The sequence below is a fragment of the Equus przewalskii genome, chromosome 28, assembly GCF_037783145.1.
Source record: "Equus przewalskii isolate Varuska chromosome 28, EquPr2, whole genome shotgun sequence".
NCBI classification, from domain to species: Eukaryota; Metazoa; Chordata; class Mammalia; order Perissodactyla; family Equidae; genus Equus; species Equus przewalskii.
The window spans coordinates 3,400,833-3,417,837 of record NC_091858.1 but is presented as its reverse complement, the minus strand read 5'-3'; the positions used below and the strand labels follow the sequence as shown (position 1 = coordinate 3,417,837).

Genomic DNA, 17,005 nt, shown 5'->3' with positions numbered 1-17,005 from the left:
CCGGTCACTAATTTAGAGAATTTCAGAAAGTGGACCAAGTAAAAGAAGAGAATTAGCTCAGTTTGGGGCTTGCAGAGTTTGAGGTGTCTTTTACCCCAGTATCTGTGTCCTTGGATCTCTACCCAATCAGTGCAATGCAGGACAATTTATGATGCCCTCATCCCTAATGACAAAAAAGATAAATACCTGTGGATTGCTACTTAACAAATAGACCTTAGTATTTCTTAGAATTTTTTAACTTTTCATTTTGAAGTAATTATGTAAAAAGTTGTTTAAGAAAAAAGTCTTATATATCTTTTACCTACCTTCCCCAAATGTTACCATCTTACAGACCCATAGTGTAATTTTCATCAGACTATTAATTAATTGTATGATTATCAATTATAATTGTATTATTAGTTGATTGTATGATTAATGTTGGCATATAATATTAATTAATCCTCAGACAATCTGGACTATAGACTGTCTTCAAGGCAACAATTATTTAAAGAAATTCAGAACAAAGCCTGACATAGGAAGCATTCAATAACTACTTATGAATGAATGAATGATAAGTAATGTTAGAAAGGGAAGCAAACCAACATCCAGTGAGTTACCGGAAGCTCGGTTAAGAACTTTACCCGAGTTATCTCATTTCATCTTCATTACAACATGTGAGGCCAGCAATTGTCTCTGATTTCATACAAGGAAATTAATGATGTAGAGTTTTTGCCCATTAAAACATGCTGGATGGATTAAAAAAAAAAAGAAGAAGAAGAAGAAGAGAGACCAATCTCAAGGAATAAATGTAGCTTAGAGATGGACCACAGGGCAGGGCTCTCATCCTTAGAAGCGTGGGATGAAGAGCCCATTTTCCACAGGGACACATCTCACCTGGCAGGACATATGACATTCCAGAGAACACCTGGCTTTTAACGACTGCAAACGCAGTCATCCTCCTTGATTCCATTAAATCCTGAGGCAATTGGTTCTGACTGTCTGCTCACTTTTCAAAGGGACGGATCAGGTGTAGCAGAACTATGCAGGGAAAAGTAGGAAAAGTTTGTCCTAAGGGTTCCCCTCCCCCATTTCCCCTTCCCAAGTCCTCCCCCTAACTGCCAGTTAGAGATGATCACATAAAAGCCTGCCCTACCTCAGACCTCTCCCTTCTTTCTCTGCCTGGTCCAGGCTCATCCAGCCTTTGTCCCGTTCTCCGTGGCCCTGCCTGGTGACTGACTAACCTGACAGCTACTAATGGGCGATGGAGAAAGGTAACTTTTCTGTAGATTCGACACAATATGGGGCTAACTTTTTGTTCTGGACTAGCTCTTAGTGAAATTGTGAATGTGTGATGACATCCCAGAGAAGCATCTACTACCACTTGCTCAGGCCCTTTCCCAGGCCCCCGATGCCTTTAGGCAGCCTCAGGACCCTCAGAAAACCCTCTGGGAGCTCCCGTGGGTTATTCTCTGTACCCCAACTATTTCTTTCCACACTTCTCCACAGAAAGAAAACTCGTTCACAACCTGTTGTACCCTCCAAGGCCCTCCAGGCTTCTAGGAAAAAGAGTCATCAGTCTAGACTAACATATTCATGAATATGAACATGTCTCAGAGAAGAAATTTGCATTTCATCAATTATGGCTTCCTGGTTACAAGGTTTGAAATTAGAGAAGCAAATCTAATAAGGGAGATGTATTTTGGGGTAGGAAGGCCTTGGGCTATTTCTTCAATTACATAATGATTTTTTTTTTTTACCTCTATTACTCAAGGACGCTGCATATTGGTGACTTAAATGATAGAGTAGAAACTCTGCTGGCTAAATATAGGGGATTCACTAAATTAGGCAAGACACAAATAGGACTGACTTTTAAGAGTAAGATGGAGTTTAACAGGGATATTATGCAAGTCCCATGTTAAATAACTGAAAGCATACCACGGACAACGTGGAGGTCACATGGTTCAGCATCACCCAGCAGGAAAAGGCGTGAGGGGTTCAGAGGGCGAGTTGAGCATGCAGTGTTTCACACAGTGCAGGGTTCAATAACATGTGTGCATGGTGGGTTAGAATGCAGAGAGGATTCTAGAACATACCAAGCAGGGTTCTGAGCCTATGACCACTAATGTGGCCTTCTCAGAAAACATCCTCTACAAGGCCTTCCATCTTCTCTTTTCTTTTTCAGGGGGCTCTTCCATTCGTTCATTCCTCTTGATCCCTTCATAGCCCTGAGTTGTTCAACTCCTTCCCTCTATAAATGAGTCTCCATGACCAAATGTTAAGAGGAGAGTAATTTTACTCCGCAAAAAAGCAAAGATCTAAGTGTGCATCCTTTCTTCAACATATCTAGTACTCAGGGGGATAAATTCTTAAATTTATGGTCTTAATTCCCATTTTGTCAATGTCCTGGAATGCATATTACTATGAAGATGGTATAGCGACTAATCCTTTGTGTTTGATGGATATTTCTCCTTTATAAGAAAACTAGGCGTAACTTGCAGTGGACTTGAAAGGACCTTCTGGGGGCAATTGTGAATTCTTCATCCTAGAAGTCACAAAGATAGTTTAAATAGTGCCCTACTCTAAGAAGGGTGCCTGGACCAAACACTTGCCAGGCCCTTCCAACTCTAGGGAGATACTATTCTAAGGGAGATTATTTTTCTTTTTCGTTTTTACTTTTGTCAAAACTCACTTTGAATCAGGTTCCACAGAGACATGGAAGCTTAATCACCTATGCTACATAGTGATGGTGTGTTCCCAGAGCCCTTCTTAGTCTTCCCAGCCATGGCTAGCCACAAAATTTGTGAAGATCAATGCAAAATGAAAATGCGACCCCCATGTTCAAAAATTAAGAATTTCAAGATAACGACAGCAAAACATTTAGCAAAGCACAGGGTCCTTGTAAGTACAGAGCCCTGTGCAACTGCACAGGCCGCAGACCCGCAAAGCCAGCCTCGCTTCCAGCTCTATGACTTTAAACTGTGCCGGTGGAGAGAGAGTATGAAATCTCCAAACTCCCTGCCACCACCAGCCACTTCAGATTTAAGAAGTCTGCAATATTAGCCCAAACAATAAGGGCAAAGGCCTCCTATTAATGACATTGTTCAATCTACTCTTCTCCCTCACAATGAAAGAAACAAAAATGCAGGCAAGAGCAGCTCTTTCAAGAAGAAAGTGTTCAGCACAACTGTTAGGCATCTGTTCAGCCTGTTTCATGAAACTGGAACACATGTTGCTTTGGATGGTGGGATTTTAATGGGAAGGAACAGATGCTGTCAACTCAGGTATGCTAATAAGTTTATCTCAAAATGCAATTAAGACCTGCAAGCTTCTAAAACAGAAGCTGACTTGAAATTACCAACAAGTGCATGAAAACAAAGAGACAATGATCCTTAGAGTTCTGTCCACTCTGCGAGTGCACCCTAGAAGCAAGAAATGAGAACCAAGAAAATGGATCTAGTCTGTCCATATAGTTCTGCTACAATGCTTTAGAAAGAAACAACAAGAACGAAAAAAGCAATGTTTAGATGAAATGGGGGGCTTGTTTAGCAACATGAGCATGGCCAAGGAGAATAGTTTAAAATGCCTTTAGTATAAGTACAGATTTCAATTCATTCAAATCTTTATGAAGGCCCTTGGAGGAAGTGGTTGGACACAAACAGAACAAAGCTTAGGAGGGATGATAGTTGAAGAGAAGAAGTAAATGGCAGTGTGGAAAGCTGTTTGTGAGCAAGGCTGAAAATGATCTCTGGGTCAAAAGTTGAACATGAGTCAGTGACACAGAATAGGACTCTGTATTGAAAAGGTAGCTTTGTTCTAATCAGAAAAAAACAGAATTTAAAATGAAAGGACTAAAGACCAGTCTCTGATAATGTTCAGCACAGATTAATGCTCTTTTTTGGAGTTCTGTATCTAGTTCTAAAGACCAGAAGTTCTGAGAGTCATACAAAAAGACTGATGATTTGGAAAAGACATCCTACCATACACTACAAAGGGAATTGGTTCATTTACCTTGAAGAAGAGACAATAGAGGGCCAGGTAAAAGGATGGAGGATTTTTATCACTCTCTCTCTCTTCCATAAAGATCTTTTACCCTCACCGCTACCTTGGCCTCACCCAAGCAAACACCAAATTCTGGTTACTCCAGGTGTGTTAGTCAGGGTTCTCCAGAGAAATAAAGCTTCTATAGAAAGAAATACATATAAAAGGATTTATGATAAGGTATTGACATATGCAATTATGAAGGCTGAGAAGTTGCCATCTGCAAACTAGAGACCCAGGAAAGCTGGAGGTATAGTTCGAAGACCTGAGAGTCGGTGAGTCGATGGTATAGATTCCAGTCTGGATCTGAAGGCCTGAGAACCAGGAATGCTGAGAGAAGAACCAGATCAACGTTGCAGCTCAATCATTCAGGTGGAGAGCAAATTCAGCCTTTTTCCACTTTTTGTTCTCTTCAGATCCTGGATGGATTGGGTGGTACTGACCCACATTGAGGAGGCAATCTGGTTACTCATTCTACCAACTCAAATGCTAATCTCTTCCAGAAACACCCTCACAAACACATCCCAGAAATAATGTTTAACCAGCTGACTGGTCATCCGTTGGCCCAGTCAAGGTGACACATAAAATTAACCATCAATACCAGATATACTCATCATTTCCTGGACACAGGTGCTGGAATGTCCTCCTTCAAGCTGACCCACATGTTGTAATCTCTCTCCTCCCTCCTGGTCCCACAAGAATGTAAGCTTTGATAGGACTTACTCCGTGCTTTAGTCATCCTTTCATCCCCAGCTCTTATAAGTAAGTACTCAATAGATATTTGTTGAATGAATTCATTTTCAAAGCTTGAGAATCTGTCATGGACAAGGTAATATAATAGATAATATATAGGGCTCAAAAAACTTGACACAGAGAAAGCACTCATTTCAAAAAGGAGGAAAGAATGAATTTTCAAGACTCTAGACCAGTAGCTTGACTTCAGCCACTTAAAATATTAAAGGATTTTTTAAAACACGTAGAAGAATGAGGTGATCTTTTGGAGCTAGCATAGATTCATGGATCATAAATTACGTCTGATTCATATTATCACCTTAGTTTGACCGGAGTTACTAGATTAATAGATATAGTAGGAATTTTATGAGACTGCATATAAACTACTCAGCCTAGCTCCTGACACTGATAGCTCAACAAATAATGGCTATTGGTATTATCATGTTGATTTTAGCAAAGCATTTGACTATCTCTAATGATATAATCATAATAATAATAAAAACAATAACTACCATTTATTGACTATTTATTATGTGCCAAACACATCCTAAGTGCTTTGCACAAAATATCACATTGAAGCCTCACAAGGTAGGTATACTGGGTTGAACAGTGTCCCTGAAAATCCATGTCCACCAGGAACCTCAAAATATGACCTTATTTGGAAATAGGGTCTTTGCAGATATAATCAAGTTAAGATAAGGTAATACTGGATTAAGGTGGGCCCTAAATCCAATGACTGGTGTCTTACAAGAAAAGAGAAATTTGAAGACACGGAGGAGACACAGGGAAGAAGTCTGTGTGAAGATGGAGATTGGAGTTATGCTGCCACAAGCCAAGAAATGCCAAGGATTGCCAGCAATTACCAGAATGCAGAAAAGGCAAGAAAGGATTCTTCCTTAGAGGCTTCAAAGGGAGCACGGCCATGCCCACACCTTGACTTTGGACTTCTAGGCTCCAGAACTGTGAGAGAGTAAACTTGGGTTGTTTTAAACCACCCAATTTGTGGCACTTTGTTACGGTAACCTTAGGAAGCTAATATAGTAGGTATTGTTATGCTCACTCACAGTGAAGAAACCGAGGTGTAGAAAGGTTACACATCTATGCAAGGACACAAAGCTACGAAGTTGTAGAACCCAGATTCCAGCTTAGGTCTGTCTAACTCCAAAGCCCCCGCTCTTAACATGTAAACTGGTCCACAGATTCATGCCTGGCTTGTCTTTTGCCAACCAAGAATGCTAATCAATATATTTACGTCAACCTGAAGAATTCTTTAATGATGTCCACTCATTCATTCATTCACTCATTCATTTTTGTAGAGGTGAGGAAGGGGCCTGTCCCAGACCCTGTTCACCTATTAGTGAATATTATCAAAAATAGCTAGCATTTATGTAGCACTTACTATGTGCCAGGCACCATTTAAGCAGCTTATGTATATTAGCACATTTATTTCTCAAACAACTCCAAATGAGGCAATGTGAAGACTAATTACAAGAATTCTTCACCTTCACACCCCAATTCTTCGCCTCTCTCTATACCCATACCCCTGCAATGTGACTTTGGAGGTCCTCCCATGAAGAAGTGATGGCGCACCTTTCCCACCCTTTGAATAAGAGCTGGCCCTGTGACTTGCTTTGGCCAACTGAGCAGTGGAAGTGCCTGTGTGCCAGACGGGAGCCTCAACCTCAAGAGGACCTACATGCTTTCCCACTGCATGCCATGAAAGCACCCCAGGTTAGCCTGCTGGAGAAGGAGCTGAGGCATTTCAGCTAATGGTTAGCCCACCCCAAGAAGCAGAGCTGCTTACTTAACCTGCACCTGACCACAGACAAGCCTACCTCAGACCAGAAAAACTGACCAGCACAGTCAGTTCAAATAGCCAACCTGCAAATTATAAACTAAATAAATGATTATTGTCTTAAACCACTAAGTTTCAAGGTGGTTTGTCAACCAATGAACATAGGTAGTTACAATAATAATAGTGTATGATTCCTATTTTACTGAAGAAGCTGAGACACAGAGTTATTTAGAACTATCCCAAGGTTATAGCAAAAAAGTGTCAGGGCCAGAACTTCAACTCAAAGAAACTGGCTCCAGAATCCAATCTCTTCACCACCACAACATCCTGCCTCTCAAAGAGGGATTGTTTATAAGATTGGTCAATGACACCAAGCCAAGAGAGATGACTAATTACCATAGATGATAGAATCAAGATTCAGAATAATCTCTACAGGCATGACCCAAAATCTGCTGATCTATAAGATAAAACTTCACAGGAAAAAATACGTAAAGTCCTGCATCTGAGTTTTTAAAAATACACAAATGAAAAATAAGGGAGGTCTGATTTAAAGGAGGTCACATGAAAAATTAAGAGGGATTTTAAAGAAACAAAACTAAGAGTCAAGCATGTGATGCCCCGCATTAATGAGGGTGTGGTGCCCAGGCCTCAGGAAACACTAGTGCTGCTGCATGTGGTATGATTAGAGAGACATTGATAAAGTGAGGTATAACAAGGTCAAACAAAAATTCTATTACATGAGAAAGCATGAGACTAGGGTGGGGAGATTGCACAAGTCTGTGAGCTCTTAAAGCAGCTAAAGATTTGTCAAATGTTGAAGAGGAAGTGGATTGATTCTGTGACACACTGGGGAGAAGGTAGAGACCAGTGACTGGAAGTGTAGCAGTTTTATCAGGTGCTAACAGGAAATACTTTTATTTTTTCTCCCACTGCCCCTTCCAGCCTGCTCTCTGGACTTGTTCTTTCTCATCCCTCAATGAAATCTCCAGCAGCCCCCATAGCTTTCCTGGGTCTTTTCAGTCAACTGAAGTGTTTCACTTCAGTAATTAAAATACCCCTGCTGTATAACATCAACACTCCAAACTCATTTAAACTTAAGGCTTCTCTCCTCCCGAGGTTGCAAGCCTATAGAGGTTTGGGGAAGGAGGCATGGTTGGGTTAGTTTCTCTTCCTTGCTCCATCTCCCCCAAATTGTCAGTCACCATGTTTGATCCTTTCATGGTCAAACCCAAAGAAAGAGGAGATTAGAGGAAAAGGGTAAAGAGGTAAATGTAGTTGCGATCTGGTGATAGTGCCCTCTTGGGGGCAGAAGCACAATTACATTTCTTCTGCAGGCTCTTGGGGGCTTCCTCCAGGAGTCTGGCTGGGCTCCCTTAACCGAAGCAATGCCTCTCCTCTCATGGGTAGCTTACAGGTTTCCCCTGGCTACCACCCATCTATTTGGATCCTTTTTCCTCTCCAGGAGTTCCTCTTTCATAGAATCACTTTTACAAAGACCCAGACCAGCTCCTTTCTGCATGATCATTTGGTCCCTGTAAAACATGCACTTTTGCTGCACCATCAGAGAAAGCGCAGCTCCCTTCCAATGCAGTCTCTTTACTAGGTCACCAGCAGGGACCATCTACAGACACAGCCTCAGCCTTCAAACATTTCAGGCACGAGTTCCCCAAACTCCAAGGAATTCACTAGAAGCTCTTAGAACACTCATCTTGAATCCTTCTATACTTCTTTGAGGGGAAATGCCACAGCATTCCAACAATCCCTCGAAGAAAGAAGGTTCTCAAGGCTGGCAGAGAGACAAGGGTGATGGGGTGGTGCTGCTAGGACGGGTTTGACAATCTCCTCCCTGTGTCCTCAGAGCAGTCAGGCACTCAGCTGCAGCCAGTGTTCTCAGCACTTAGAGCCTTTGTGCAACTCCGAGAAAAATGCATTCCATTCTAACACGCCATCACAGAAGGTACAGGGAAGCAGATTTCCAGCTAATAGAAGGTTACCTTTCTAACAAAAAAGATGTGTCCAGATCATAAAGTTGTAGTCTACCAGTTTCTAAAATTAATTGTCAAACAGAGGTGATGGAAGGAATTTCTGCACACAGTGGGAGGTAACATCTAACATATTCTTCCTTGCTCTAGAATTCTATTATTTCTATAACAGTGTCCATCTCTACACTTAAGAAATGTATATATTTTTTTAAAAAGTAATCCCAAGGGTCATGAAAGAGAGTGCATGATTATGTAGCACATATGGTATTCAGACTGCTCAGGAGAATTAAAAGGAAGGAAAGCTCTTGATAGGGTAGACTTTAGTTAGGGAAGATTTCTCTGCAATTGTAGTACTTATCCCATACTTTTAACAAAATTTGTTTTCTGGACAAGAGTGTCTTTGGGGAAGTCTAGGAGTCCAGCAGAGAAGTCCCAGCACAAAGAAAAAAATTGGGGATTGGATGCATTGAAGAGGGTAAGAGTAACAGCTTCACTTTACCTGAATCCGCTCCCCCAAGGTGCACAGAAAAGTGCAGAGAGAGACCTTCTTGGTCTGTAATTTCTTCTACTCGGGAAAGTGAAAAGAGTGAGCAGCCAGCTTCCCCAGATGTGTGAAATGTTGCCAAAGAGGCCCACTTCTTTCTCACCCCATCCAGAGTACTGAACTTTATTAAGGGACAGCCAGAGCTCTCAGAGGGCATCAAAGGCACAGACTCCATCAAGAAGCCTGCCCACAAGTCACTGAGGACACCATGCCTGGGGATTCCCCTAGCTGGCCCACAGGTACCCCCAATGTGCCACATGCCTCACACACACATACACACACACACACACACACACACACACCCCATGGCTGATCCCCTGTGCACGCCTCTGAGAGCAGTGAGTGTGAGCCTTTGCAGATGGCTATTGAGCACATGCAGAAAGCCAGCCTGAATGTGCAGGATTGGGAGAAAGAACAGAAACTTGAGCATTCAGCACCACCCTATGGAAGGCAAACAGGAGGCTGTCAGCACTCAGCCTTTCTTTGCAGGACTGAGAATTTTCCCTGAAGAAAGAATAAGAAATATGAAGCAAGCATATCCACAGAAGGTCTAAGAAAGCCTCAGAATCCCTGGCAGGGCTGATAGAAAGTAACTATCTCCTGAAGCCAGTCAGTAAAGCCTGCAGCAAGTCACTTCTTGAAATGCAAAGACAGCAACATAAAACTTCAAGAAACATGAAAAATCAAGGAATGATGCTACCACCACAGGAACACAATAATTCTCCAGTAACAACCCCAAAGAAATTGAGATCTTCAATTTTCCTAACAAAAAATTAAAATAGTTGTTTTAACTAAGCCCAGTGAACTACAAGAAAACACAGAAAAAAATCAGTGAAATCAGAAAAACAATATATGATAAAAATGAGAAGGTTAAGAGAGAGATAGAAATCACAAAAAAGAATCAAACAGAAATTCTACAGCTGAAGAATACAATAAATGAAATGAAAAATGCAATAGAGATCATCAACATCAGACTTAATCAAGCAGAAGAAAGAATCAGCGAACTTGAAGACAAGTCATTTGAAATTATCCAGTCAGAGGAGGACAAAGAAACAAGTATTTAAGAGTGGATAAAACCTATGTGAATTATGGGATACCATCAAGTGAAACAATCTATGCATTATTGGAGTTACAGAAGAAGAGAGAGAAAAGGGGACAGAAAGCTTATTTAAAGAAGTAATGGCTAAGAACTTTCCAAATCTGGGGAGAGATTTGAACATCCAAGTTCATGAAGCTCATAGGTCCCCCAAAAGTTTCAACCCAAAAAGTTCTTCTCCAAGACCATTATAATAAAACAGTCTAAATCAAAGACAAAGAGAGAATGTTAAAGCAACAAGAAAAAAAATTCTTGCATACATGGGAACTCTCATTAGGCTATCAGACAACTTCTCAGCAGAAACCTTGCAAGCCAGGAAAGAGTAAGATAACATACTCGAAGTGCTGAAAGAAAAAACTGCCAACAAAGAATATTTTACAGGGCAAAGTTGTCCCTCAGAAATGAAGGACACATAAAGACTTTTCCAGAAAAACAAAAGCAGAAGGATTCATCACCACTAGACCTGCCTTACCAGAAATGATGAAAAGAATTCTTCCAACTGAAATGAAAGGAGACTAACTAGTAATATGAAATCATATGAAAATAAAAAAACACACTAGCAATGATAAGAATATAATCAAATTCAAAATACTCCAATATTGTAATATGGTGTGTGAGTCACTTAATTTGAATAAAGGTTAAAGGGCAAAAGTATTAAAAATAACTACAACTACAATAATTTGTTAATGGCTACACAATATAAAAAGATGTAAATTATGACATCAGAAACATAAAATGTGGGTGAGAGTAAAGGGATTTTTGTATGTGATCAAAGTTAAGTTATCAACTTAAAATAGATTGTTATAACTATAAGATGTTTTATATAAGCTTCATCATAACCACAAAGCAAAAACCTACAGTAGACACACAAAAGATAAAGAGAAGGGAATCAAAGCATACCACTACAGAAAATCAACAATTTACAAAGGAAGACAGCATGAGAGGAAGAAAGGAACTACAAAACAGCCAGAAAACACTTAATAAAATTGCATCAGTAGGTCTTTATCTTTCAGTAATTACATTAAATGTAAATGGATTAAATTCTCCAAATAAAAGGCATAGAGTGGCTGGATGAATTTTTTTAGAAAAGACATAACTATATACTGCCTATAAGAGACTCACTTCAGCTTTAAGGACATACATAGGATCAAAGTGAAGGGATGAAAAGATATTCCAGGCAAATGGAAACCAAAAGAGAACAGACATAGCTATAGTTACATCAGACAAAATAGGCTTGAAGTAAAAAACTGTAACAAGAGCAAAAGAAGGTCAGTTTATGATGATAAAGGGGTCAATCCATCAACAGGATACAACAATCATAAATATATATGCACCCAACATCAGAGCACCTGAATATATTAAGCAAATACTAACAGATCTGAAGGGAAAAATAGATAGCAATATAATAATAGGAGGAGATTTCAATAGCCCACTTTCAACAATGGATAGATCATCCAGACAGAAAATCAATTGGAAAATCAGACTTGAAATATACTTTAGATCTGATGGTCTTAACAGGCATATACAGAACATTCCATCTGACAAAAGCAGAATGTACATTCTTCTCAAGCACACAGGAACTTTTTCCAGGATTGATTATACGTTTGAACACAAAACAAATCTTAACAAATTGTAGAAGATTGAAATCATATCAAGTACTTTTTCTGACCATAATGGTATGAAACTAGGAATCAGTAACAGAAGGAAAACTGGAAAAGTCACAAATATGTGGAAATTGAACAACACACTTCTGAACAACCAATGGGTCAAAAAAGAAATGAAAAGGAAAATCAAAAAATATCCTGAAACAAACAAAAAAAATGAAAATACAACATATCAAAACTTATGGGATGCAGCAAAAGCAATTCTAAGAGGGAAGTTTATAGCAATAAACACCTACATTAAGAATAAAGATCTAAAATTTTTATTTTAGATAAATATTTGTTTATAGGTCTCTTTAACCTAACTTTATACCTCAAGAAACTAGAAAAGAGGAACAAACAAATCCCAAGGTTAGTAGAAGGAAAGAAATAACAAAGATCAGAGCAGAAATAAATGAAACAGAGACCAGAAAATAAATAGAAAAGATCAAGAAAATTAAGAGCTATATTTTTTAAAAGATAAGGAAAATTAACATCTTTAGCTAGAGAAACTAAGAAAAAAGACAAGACTCAAATAAAATCAGAAATGAAAGAGGAGACATTACAATTGACACCACAGAAATACAAAGGATCATAAGAGTCTACAATGAACAATTATATGCCAATAAATTGGATAATTTAGTGAAATAGATCAGTCCTAGAAACATACTACCTACCAGAGCTGAATCATGAAGAAATGGAAAATCTGAACAGACCAACAATGAGTAAGGACATTGAATCGGTAATCAAAAATCTCCTAACAAACGAAAGCCCAGGACCTGATGACTTCACAGCTGAATTTTATCAAACATTTAAAGAAGAGTTAATACCAATCCTTCTCAAACCCTTCCAAAAGATTGAAGAGGAGAGAACACTTTGAAATTTATTCTATGAGGCCAGCATTACCCTCATACCAAAGCCAGATAAGGACATTACAAGAAAAGAAAATTACAGACCAATATCTCTGATGAACATAGACGCAAAAATCCTCAACAAAATACAACCAAACCAAATTCAAGAGCACATTAAAAGGATCGTACACTATGATCAAGTGGGATTTATCCCTGGAATGCAAGGATGGTGCAACACATGCAAATCAATAAATGTGATACACTACATTAAAGAATAAAGGATAAAGATCATATGATCATCTCAATAGATGCAGAAAAAGCATTTGACAAAATTCAACATTCTTTCATGACAAAAGTTCTCAACAAATTCAGTATAGAAGGAATGTATCTCAACATAATAAAGGCTATATATGGCAAGCCCACAGCTAACATCATACTCAAAGGTGAAAAGTTGAGAGCTATTCCTCTAAAATCAGGAACAAGACTTGGATGTCCACCCTCACCACTTCTACTCAACATAGTAGTAGAAGTCCTAGTCAGAGGGATCAGGTAAGAAAAAGAAATAAAAGCACCAAATCAGAAAGAAAGAGGTAAAATTGTCTTTGTTTACAAATAACATGATATTATATATAGAAAACCCTAAAGACTCCACACAAAAAAATTGTTAGAACAAATAAATGAATTCAGTAAAGAAGGATACAAAATCAATATACAGAAGTTAGTTGCATTTTTATACGCTAACAATGAGCTATCAGAAAAAGAAATTAAGAAAATAATCCCATTTACAATTGCATGAAAAAGAATAAAATATCGAGGCTGGCCCAGTGGTGTAGAGGTTGGGTTCACATGCTCCACTTTGGCTGCCCAGGGTTCACAGGTTCAGATCCCAGGCATGGACCTACACACTGCTCATCAAGCCACACTGTGGCAGCGTCCCACATGCAAAATAGAGGAGGACTGGCACAGATGTTAGCTCAAGGACAATCTTCCTCAATTAAAAAAAAAAGGGGTGGAGGGAGATTGGCTACAGATGTTAGCCCAGAGCCAATCCTCCTCACACACACACAAAAAGAATAAAATACCTAGGAATAAATTTAACTAAGGAGGTGAAAGACCTGTAAACTGAAAACTATAAGACATTGCTGAAAGAAACTGAGGAAGACACAAATAAATGGAAAGATATCCTGTGTTCACAGATTGGAAGAAGTAATATTGTTAAAATATCCATACTACCCAAAGTGATCTACAGATTCAATGCAATCCCTATCAGTATTCCATTGACATTCTTCACAGAAATGGAAAAACAATCCTAAAATTCATATGGAGCTACAAAAGACCTCGAATAACCAAATCTTGAGACAGAATAACAAAGCTAAAGGCATCACACTCCCTGATTTCAAACTATTCCACAGAGCTATAGTATATAAAGCAGTATGATATTGGCATAAAAACAGACACATAGATCAATGGAACAGAATAGAGAGCTCAGAAATAAACCCATGCATATACAGTCAAGTAATCATTGAAAAAGGCACCAAGAACACACGATGGGAAAGGATAGTCTCTTCAATAAGTGGTGTTGGTAAAACTGGACAGCCACATGCAAAAGAATGAAAGCAGACTCCTATCTTACACCATTCACAAACATTAACTGGAAATGGACTGAGGACGTTAATACCTGAAACAGTAAAACTCCTAGAAGAAAACATAGAGGAAAAGCTCCTCGCCATTGATGTTGGCAATGATTTCTTGAATTTGACACCAAAAGCACAGGCAAGAAAAGAAAAAATAAACAAGCATAACTACATCAAACTAAAAAACTTCAACACAGCAAAGGAATCAATCAATAAACTGAAAAGGCAACCTACAGAATGGGAGAAAATATTTGCAAAACCATATATATGATAAGGGGTTAATATGCAAAATATATAAATAATTCATACAGCTCAATAGCAAAAAAACAAATAATCTGATTTTAAAATGGGCAGAGGACCTGAATAGACATTTTTCCAAAGAAGACATACAATGGTCAACATGTACATGAAAAGGTACCCTACGCTAAGCGAAATCAACCAGACAGAGACAAATACTGTATGATCTCACTTATACATGTAATCTAAGAAAAAAAAATGTCTAACTCACAGAAACAGAGAGTAGAATGGTGGTTACCAGAGGCTGGAAGGTTGGGGAAATGGGGAGATGCTGGTCAAAAAGTACAAGCCTTCAGTTATAAGATGAATAAACTCTGGGGATCTAACATACATCACGGTGACTATAGTTACTAATTACATGTTGTGTACTTGAAATTCGCTGAGAGTAGACCTAAAGCATTCTCACCACACACAAAAAAGGTAACTATGTAAGGTGATAAATGTATTAATTAACCTGATTGTAGTAATCATTTCACAAAGTGTATGTATATCAAATCATCACATTGTACACTTCAAATATACACAATTTTATTTGTCAGTTATCCCTCAATAAAGCTCAAAAAAAAAGATCAGGTGAGTGAATGAATAAATGAATGATCTAATGAATGACTGAAATGTAAATGGAAAGACCAGAATTTGGTTTAGGCCAAGAACGTGTGAAAGGTCACTCTAAGAGAGAGAACAGATAAGTGAAGCTGTGGTGGCAGAAACAAACAGGAGAGGGTTACAGAGAGGTCAGTAAACACAGCAGCCTGAATAAAAATGAAGGGGCTGTGTGAGAAAACAAGACAGCCATGTGGTTAAATTAGGTAAAAATCAGTAGGTTTAACCAGTTAGATCCAACAGACGTTAGGAAAATGTTCTAGTCTCCCAAGCAGGGGACCAATGCTGTGAGACTGGAATTGTAGAAGGATTAATCTTTAGAGATAAACAGACAATTGACTCTCCCAGCTAAAGATGGGCCAAGGGAAATGGTTTAAGTTAGAGTAAGGAAACTAGATTAGATATAAAAGGTCATTATGTGGAAAGTCTGTGAAATCCTTCCTGGAATCCTTAGAAATCTGTTGTTAGAGTTTCTGCTACTAGTCAGGGAATGGTTTGGAAAATTTTTCAAGGGCATTTCTATGCCATGTTTATAAGTTTCTTTGATAACTAAAATTGAACATGTATTAGTCATACAGAATTCCAAAATATGCTCAAATGCATAGAATAGGTTGGGGTCATTCTAAACCACTCAATACCACTAACAGTAAACCAACTGTAAAAGGAAGAAGAGAGGGAGGAAAGAAAGAAGGAAGAGAAGAAGTAGGGGAAAGAGGAGGAGAATGAAGACTGAAGAAATTCCAATGTTTTAGCTATACCATAGGCCTTGACCTAAGCACATCTACAAAAGTGTTTCATCAATGTATTGTCATCCATCAGGTGTATCAGGGCAGAAAGACAGCTGGGGAGCCATTGGGTAAAGCTAAATCACTGATCCAGTCTCAACCACTCTCTCCTGGAGACAAGCAATTCTATAGTCACACATCTATCTCCCTCAGTAATTAGGCAGAACCTTAACCCCCATCACCAGTCCCTAAACAAACATAAGTGCAGGAGAGAGGCCACCTCACTCAGCTAACTGCTGGTCATTTGGAAGACCAGATTTCACATCTTTGGAGCTAACTTCCCAGATGTGGGTTGTAAGAGGTGAAATTTATAGGCTGTGATAAGTGGGCTAAAGAAATATAACTTTATTTTCTCTTTATTCTCTTTATTCCTAGTTTGTAGCAAGGGAGGAGAAGAATCTTAAATTTGAGCATTCAAGGGGCTGGCCCCGTGGCCGAGTGGTTAAGTTCGCGCGCTCCGCTGCAGGCGGCCCAGAGTTTCGTTGGTTCGAATCCTGGGCGCGGACATGGCACTGCTCATCAAACCACGCTGAGGCAGCGTCCCACATGCCACAACTAGAAGAATCCACAAGAAGAATATACAACTATGTACCGGGGGGCTTTGGGGAGAAAAAGGAAAAAATAAAATCTTAAAAAAAAAAAAAAAAAATTTGAGCATTCAAGAAAACTTTCCTCCAAACATTCTTTTTACCTGGGTTAGGTTTTAAGCTCAGTCAATTCTGAGTTTCTCTTCTCCTGGAAGGAGAAGTGTGAGTGTGTTGGGCAGGGGGTAGGTGATGACACAATATAACTTACTGTCCTTCAGTTCCTGTTTCTCCCAGCTCCCTCTTCCCAAGTATCAAGAATTGAGCTGTACCTTCTCTCCTGTTTCCTGGAGTGAAAAAAAATTTTTGTTTCACCACCTAGTCTTAGTGGCCAATGTCTGCCTGGAAAACTCCAAATTAAAGACAAAAGGAAAAGTACAATGAAAAATATTTCCAAAAATATTACCCTTTTTGCTCAATGTATGAAAATTGTCTGTTTTCTTTG

The 17,005-nt window shown here is 39.0% G+C and overlaps 1 protein-coding gene across 1 annotated transcript in view; it reads right to left on the bottom strand.

Annotated features, from left to right (window-relative positions):
- Nucleotides 1–17,005, bottom strand: part of ANK1 (ankyrin 1) — a 622,216-nt gene that overhangs the window by 260,206 nt on the left and 345,005 nt on the right. The gene's annotated exons all lie outside the window — the stretch shown is intronic.